Below are 8,182 nucleotides of genomic sequence, written 5' to 3' on the forward strand. Positions count from 1 at the left end.
TGTCGTGATATTGCACAATAAAGTATTTTCACTCTTTCTCCAGCAGCCTTCCCGCCTTCATTTTTCACACTCCCGACCATGCAAGTAAATCATCCCCTTGCCAACTGTTTCTCTGATTACTCCTAATTTTTCACCCCTGCAAATTAAAGGGGCTTGACGGGTGGGATCGCTGAGGCTGGAGAAGCATCTCTGTTCTGCTTCTGCCTAGATACCAAAGGCCAGATTTGTGTTGTCAGAAGATAATCAGCATTTTTAACACAAACACGATAAAAGAAAAAAAAGTAAGAGAGGCATTTACTTCCATCCTTTCTGTCAGGCAGCCCGCTGCTGTGAGGGGAATTATTTTGGCAGCGGCACTAATGTAGGGATGGTTGTTGTTTCCTGAACTGATTTCCTTAATCCTCCACTTGTTCCTCGCTTTGTAAACAAGGGGTGGGGGCTAGATTTTGTAATCTGGGAGGTCCCATTGATGCAGCAGAGCACATGCGCGCACACATCAACAACTTGTCCCTCTAACCTCTTCTCGTCAGCCGCTGCCTTAATTAGTCAGAATTAAGACGAATGCCTGGGCCTCCCACGATCAATTGGTATCGAGCGGACCTTCGCTCGCCCCTACCTGGGGGCCTCTCCTGGCCGGCAGATCATTTATATCAATCGCTTTTGTTTTTCTTTCCTCACACCCTTCCCATTCTTCCATCTACCAAGTGCAAGATTTAGTATATTGGATGCCGTGCAGAATTGATGGCAGGCAAAATGGCTCGGTGCGTTAACTGCTTCGGTTATACTGATGTGGTACACTTAAAGAAAGCTCAAGGACACATTTACTTATGATTATGAGTGCTATCATGTCTCCTTGTGTTCATTTATAGTGAGTACCTGAGCAAGTGTTTTTTTTTTATTTTGTTATTTTAAAAGTAACATTAATTTTGACCAGGATCATTTTTCAAGGAAACTGCTACCTGTCTCTTTTTATATGTGAGCTTGGGATCCTGGCAGCTCAGGCAAACGGTGTGGTGGGACTGGTTGCCGTGTAGTGTCAAAGGGGGAAACTAGGATATTACCCTGGCACAACAGGACGTTTATGGTTCAGGCAGTGGACCGGACATGCCACCAGGGTCAAATGTTATACCAAATTTCTTAAACCTGCAACATTCTCCACGATAAGCGTTTCCCCTGTCATTTATCCAAGTGAGATAATTGATGTATATTGTGGAAGGAGATTTAGAGGGAGGGGTGGGCACCCCCACCAATCCTGGGAGCAGGGCCCCAAGGTTGCATATAAGCATAAAAACAGAAACAATGCTGGGAAAATACCGACCTGAACCACAGAGCGGACCAAAGGGCGTACCCAGCACAACCTTATTGCCCAGACTGCTGGCGCCCCCCTCAACCCATAGCATCGACACAATCTAATGGTCCTTAGAAATATGTATATATATATATATATATATATATATATATATATATATATATATATAAATGTATATACATGTATATATATATATAAAAAGACTTTATAACTAAAAGAGGAATAAGTTAGATTCATATATATATATATATATATATATATATATATATATATATATATATATATATATATATATATTTCACAATCAGTATCAACTGAATTGACAATTGAAAATTAGAATGGACTAAAATTAAAATTAGTTAGTTTACTTGAGCTAATCAGTGATAGAATTAAGATAACATATGAGTAATTACAGTCATATCTTTTAATGATTAATTAATGGGAGTGGGGCTCAATTAATAAACTCTCTAATCTCTTTTTTCAAAGACACTGATAGGCTCAAAGGGCAGGAGGCCACACTGCCCACTGTTTTCTACAGCACTGACCACTAATTATTTATTTCAAAAGGAACAAACACGCTTAACTTTTAGTCTGCATGTTAAGGCTCAGCTGCAATTACCTGAAGTCAAGTTGCTTAAAACACGAGACTTTTACAGTGTCTAATGAGAACTACACACACACACACACACACACACACACACACACACACACACACACACACACACACACACACACACACACACACACACACACACACACACACACACACACACACACACAGAGGCTATGCAGTATAAAACAGAAAAACTCTCTGACAGTTGAACCCTTCCGTGAACTTCTAGCAACGGTGTCTCTACATACAAAGTCAGGATGATGGAAGACGCCGCTCACATAATCCTAACTATTCATCAGAATTGAATTCACCCCAGAATGTTTAAACACTGTTTAGAGCCTGTTGACTGGTATGCACAATTTATTGAATTCCACTGTAAGCTGTGGCTTTTTTTCCTCCCTTGTTTTCCCACTCAATACCCAGGATCTGCTATTGCATATCTTACCCACAATAGCAGACAAAGTTCTCTGTTGCATTATTTCTGTGCTCTGCAGCGGTCCCTTTGGGAATCTATATTTTAGGACAGATTAAATAGAGAAAGGGAAATGGTACAAAATCCCACTTTTGTTACTTTCTTTCTGCTATAGTGCTGACAGTGCTGAACTGCCACTTAGCACACATTTAGTTTTGGTTTGTCCTCTGCGCACCTTTCTACTGGTCGCTGGACTATGTGCTTTGGTACCTGAGAGCGTTAGATACTGATTCCTCCCTGGAGGCATGTGAAAACCTCTTAGGTCAGCTGTATTTTTCATGTTGCATGTTTACTCTGCATGCCTGGCCACTTTGTTATGTTGCAGCCAAGCTTGGATAGCACTTCTCAACACTTCACCTCTTTCGCGAGCTAGCAACCGAGTCTTTGATTGGTGTCCTCCAGTCTGCGCACCAGAATCTATTTTCCTTTGGTGTGATTCCCTCTGAGGTCATGCCAGGAAGTAATCCTCGGCTCACTGACTTAACCTATGTAGCTAGGCTATGTTAACCCTCAGGCTGCTGTTTGAGTACATCAGCAGAAAGTTTGGCAGCGCCAAATGAGTTTTCTGTACTTGGGTAAGTGTTCCTTGTTGATTAAAACTTTTGTGCATTATGGGTCCAAGACATTTGGACACCAAGCACCCTAATCTCCATGACTTTTGCCTGAAGACCCAGATGTCTTTTTTTCATACATACCCTGTTGTGTCCTCTGTTTCTTTGCCACCTTCTCTTTATATTCAGCCCTCTTGTTTCCCTCATAGAGGTGTCGTATGTGCAAACAAAAGCATTGCTTTGAGCTCAGTTTCACAGGGGATGAGCGAGAGAGAGAGAGAGAGAGAGAGAGAGAGAGAGAGAGAGAGAGAGAGAGAGAGAGAGAGAGAGAGAGAGAGAGAGAGAGAGAGAGAGATAGAGAGAGAGAGAGGTATAGGATGCTGCTCTATAGCATTTTCTTGGATTAATGGATGGCGGGATGGAACCATTAATCCTCTCACACCCTGTGCTGCGGTGTAAACATTAAACTCTATATCCTTTCACAGTTTTGCTTTATTGCTTTCGTTTTCTGCTTATCAAACCTGTAATGAGTCACTGAAGAAAAGCGTACGATTTCTTCTTGTGTCGACGCGTTTGCTTGATTGGGCGCGCTAGTAGGCAACCTCTTGTAGTGTTTCCTAGAGTAGTAAAGAGTAGTGGATACTACTGAGTTGAGTGGCCCTGTGGTTTGCTTTGTTCCAGAGCTCCTTGCTGTGCTAGCATTACTGTACTGCTTAAGAACAGACCACGACAGAGAGAGCTGAGAATATAAGGAAACAGAGACCGCAGGGTTTACAGTTTAAAGCAAGGTACATGCAGTGATGCTGACACAGAAGGATCTGGTGAAGGGAGACTAATGTGTAGGCTCCTAAGTGTTGAAAAGACAATAGAGAGGGTTCCCCAAGGGCTTAGCATTGGTGGACCGTCGGCTGTAACTGCCCTGAAGCCCAGCCAACTTCACCATGTTTAAGTTGTCGCAGATGGCATCTAAGGCAGCAATAATGTGGTAGAGTGCTCATAATGACTCATTTAGAGAAGAATACACACGGCATCCAATACCTTAGCTAAGTGTTGGGTACAAGGTTAAGAATATGAAAAATTAATAAATGATTGAACATTGATAAAGTGCACCACTTTGATGTATGAGGCTATCTCACAATGAACAACTCATAGAAGGCTAGTGGCGAAGATTTAACATCTACTGCATGACACTATCTATCTATCTATCTATCTATCTATCTATCTATCTATCTATCTATCTATCTATCTATCTATCTATCTATCTATCTATCTATCTATATATATATATATATATATATATATATATATATATATCTATCTGTCTATCTGTCTGTTGAAAATATCTAACTTTAAGCATGTTTCTGTATTAAAAATAGTTTTATCAGTTTGATGTTTTCATTAAGCAAAAAAAATCATCATTAACAAAAATAAGGGCTTTAAAACACTGAGTAATGAATCTATGTAATATGTGTATCTTAGTTAATTGCTGAAAAAACAACATAATTAAAAAAATATTCAAATTTATTAAATATTACTATAAATAAATCAAGTACAACAGAATTTGTACTTGTGTTGTACACAAATGGCCAATATGCTTAAAGAATTGTTTTATTACTGAATGTAATACATATTTGGTCCCTGGCTCTTCCTAATAATCATGATTTGATAGATGTAACTTTATTTAAAATCTCCATCCGTGATGCTGCTCTATACCAAGATTTCTTCCCGTAAACGCTGATAGGGTTGATGCATTTCTTTTAAGAAAAGTTATTAAATCATTTCCAATGTTTCTGTTTATCTCTCAGGAATCAGCGGCATTAGAGGAAACCTTCATTTCTACCATTAGACATCCAGAAAAAGTCAAGAGTTACTTGTCCCTTACTTTTTATACATTCTTAAATGACATCTGATATTACAAGACATTACAAAACACAAAATAAAATATTACATACTGAACCTTCTGTACAATAAGGACCCACATGCTACAGTAGAGAGTTTAAAGAAAGTCAAACTCTTTACTGTTTCATCTAAAGCTGTTTCTCCTGAATCTGCAACAGAATCTGCACCGAGTCCAGTGAGAAAAGAAAAAAAAGAAAAAAACAAGACAGCCTGTTCCCCCTTGCTTCATGATGTATTCACAACTAGAACATGTTGTTTGCAGATCCGCACGGCAGATTCTTGTTAGTCTCGATCCTGAATAATCAGTTATTGCTGGCGCTCTCAGCAGCTGCCGCCGGGGCCACAGAGACGGGCCAGGGGGAACCTTAGGGGCCTCAACATTGGGGTGAGGGTGCTGTTTGACTGCTACGTCTGTCTATCAGGAGATTTGTGTGAATGCTGAGGGCATGGAGTGGAGACAGTGTCAGGGCGATACCCTTGACGGTGATGTGATTGAGTAGACAGCTGCGACCCGCTCCTTTCTTTACCCGCCAACCATCTCTTTTCCCCCCGCGCCCTTACGCGCTTCTACTTACACGACAGCTTCCCAGGAGTGAGCGATCACTTAAAACCGGTTATTATACCTAAGAACATCCTAGTAATTTATGCATGATTGCCTGGCAATCCCAGGCAATTCATCATCCTCTTTCCTATCTTTCTTTTTTTAATCTGTTGGTGTCTTGTTCCTCTGGACTTTAATCTATAGGGCTATTAAGAATGCCTGTGTAATAATGGCTCAGCTCAGGTGACAGGATGACATTGGCCCCGTCATTGCCATGCAGGTTTGTGGTCCTGGAGGACTTTAAGCAGTGGAAGAGGACAGATTTTTCTATTATATTAAGAAACCGTTAAGGAATCCATTCTTTGTTTAATGCATGACTTTCTCTTCAAGTTAAATAAAAAAAACATTTGATTTAATCTTAGACTAGACCAGCTGTGTGCCTGGTTGCAAACTATATTTTGTTACAAAACAGAAAGTTTGCACTTAATTGCCTGGCATTCCTTTATTTCTTATTCCTTTATGGTTGCAAAACTTTGAGGGGATAAAGATTAAAACATATATAGAACCCTCAGTATTTATTGCCACCCATGGTGAAGAATGTTCTGAAATAAATGACAGAATTGAAAACATTCGTTCACTGGGGCACAAAAGTTAAACATAAATATATATATATATTTTTTTTTTTTTTGCTACAGTTGGGCGTACTTGAATAGTGCTTGTGACATTTCAAAAAAACTTTTTTATTTTATTCTTTTAAATTCATTAGAGTCTCAAGGAATTAGCAACCCATAACTTTGCTTTCCTAGGGAAAGAAATAATTTGACAAAAAACTATTTCTTTTAACTGATAAAGAAGTCTGCAGTCTAGAGGGTGAACAGAAATGGTGCCGGTACAATTCCCTGCGGTGCTCCGGTACAGCAGACCAACCTCAGAGACACAGCCCCATGTCCTCACATGCTGTGGTCCACCAGTGAGGTAATCCAATACCTGCGACAGGTGGTGGTCCACTCCTTAGACTTAGACAAACTTTATTGTCATCTTGTATGTGGAGAGTGCATACAAAACAAAATTCCGTTGCATACAGTTTATGACAATGTAATGAGATTGCAATTGAAATAAAATAACATTGCAATATAAAGTGCAGCAGTGATAAGAATGTAACAGTGCAGGAGAAAAACAGTTTTTAAAGAAGTGTGCAGAAGAATGTTCCACCGTGTTTATAGTGCAAAAATAGTGGTGCAAAAGGCATTGATTTGACGGCTCCAGCTTGTTCTTCAGAAGTCATAGTTGGATGGTATTAAAAGTGTTGGGGAAATCCGAGAACAGCAGCAACCTCATCGTGCCTCCAGGTTTCTCCTGGTTGGACAGAATTTGGTGTAGCCCGTAGATGATGGTATCATCCACCTCGATGCCCAGCTGATTGGGTATCAGGGTGGATGATACCCAACCAGTGGATCCAATGAAGGCCTCACCAGGGGACGAAGATGGCTGAGGATCAACTTCTGGAGGGTCTTAAGACACATATATATAACTACTGCTTATTGGCAACATGCTTTTTAGCAAACCTACTCATTTTTTCCATTGAGTTATCAAACTGTTGTGACCCCAGGTTGAAAAGCATCTACAGGAGTCAACATGGTAGACTCAGTTTCATTTATTGCTAGAAAATTATTGAAGAAAAAACAATTAGATTCTTTGTTATGGATAATCTCTATCATATTAAAAAGACTGCATTTAGAGAGGAAACTAAATCTTTACACACTCCAAATGACAAGACACTCCCCCCCTCTCACTGTTTAACATTAAATCAGGGGCTGGAACCAAACTGACAACCTCTGAGTTGATGGACCCGCTACTCCTCATCCCAGGGCCACAGCTCCCCAAATATCACTACTTCCATTTTCTGTCAGCTAAACCAATTAAAGTCTAATGCAGATTTGCATTTGTTCCACGCGTCAGCTTTTTGAAGCGTATGTGTTGCATGCTGACGCACAAAGAGATCTCCATCGGACAGGAGTGCAACTTGCTGGCCCTTCTGTTGTGGAGTTATCCATCTGTGACTTCGAGGCATGGCTAATGGATGCCGACCTTGCTCCATGTTCTCTATTGGTTCCGTTCAGTATGTATCAGCGCAGGGATGTGTCTTGATTTAGCCCTGTCCTTCTGCCACTTCATGCTTGCGGAGTCGTCCACCACAGTGCACCTTGCCCTGTTGCAGGCCTTTGTAATCAGTTTGAGCACAGTAGGGGCTAAATTAAGAGCTGAACAGTGTGAGGAAGGAGCGAGGCAGCAGAAGGCGGCAGCTCAGCTCAGACAATCAGACAAGAGAACGAGCCCAAGTTGGTGACCCCGGCTCATCCTCTTCATAATATTTACTTACCCGATTGGTCAGCTTTCAAGCCATTTTCTTCCTCACAGCATTGGCAGCATTTTTTTTTTTTTATCTTGCATTGCAGACAATTACGGCGTTATGCCTCATAAATGCGGAGCTTCTGTTTGAGGAGAATGAATTATTCAATGTGTAATTCCAGTCTAGTCTTAAATGAATGTGAATATATTAATTAGTTGCAATTTTGCTCTTCACATATGACTGGATTTGTGAAAAGTTAGAATAACCCACTGGGCCACATTAGCCTACTTATGGAAAGTATGCAAGGTTAAATAATTAATTTTAGGTATGTTGTTTAGCTTTTCAATATTTGTAGGGGTTGTGCTTTAGTGGCAAATAGCATTTTGTACCCTTGTATCGATGCTGTAAATCTTTTCTACAACTATTAGGGGAATACTTTGACATTTG

Source organism: Fundulus heteroclitus, chromosome 16 (assembly GCF_011125445.2).
Source record: "Fundulus heteroclitus isolate FHET01 chromosome 16, MU-UCD_Fhet_4.1, whole genome shotgun sequence".
Taxonomy (NCBI): domain Eukaryota; kingdom Metazoa; phylum Chordata; class Actinopteri; order Cyprinodontiformes; family Fundulidae; genus Fundulus; species Fundulus heteroclitus.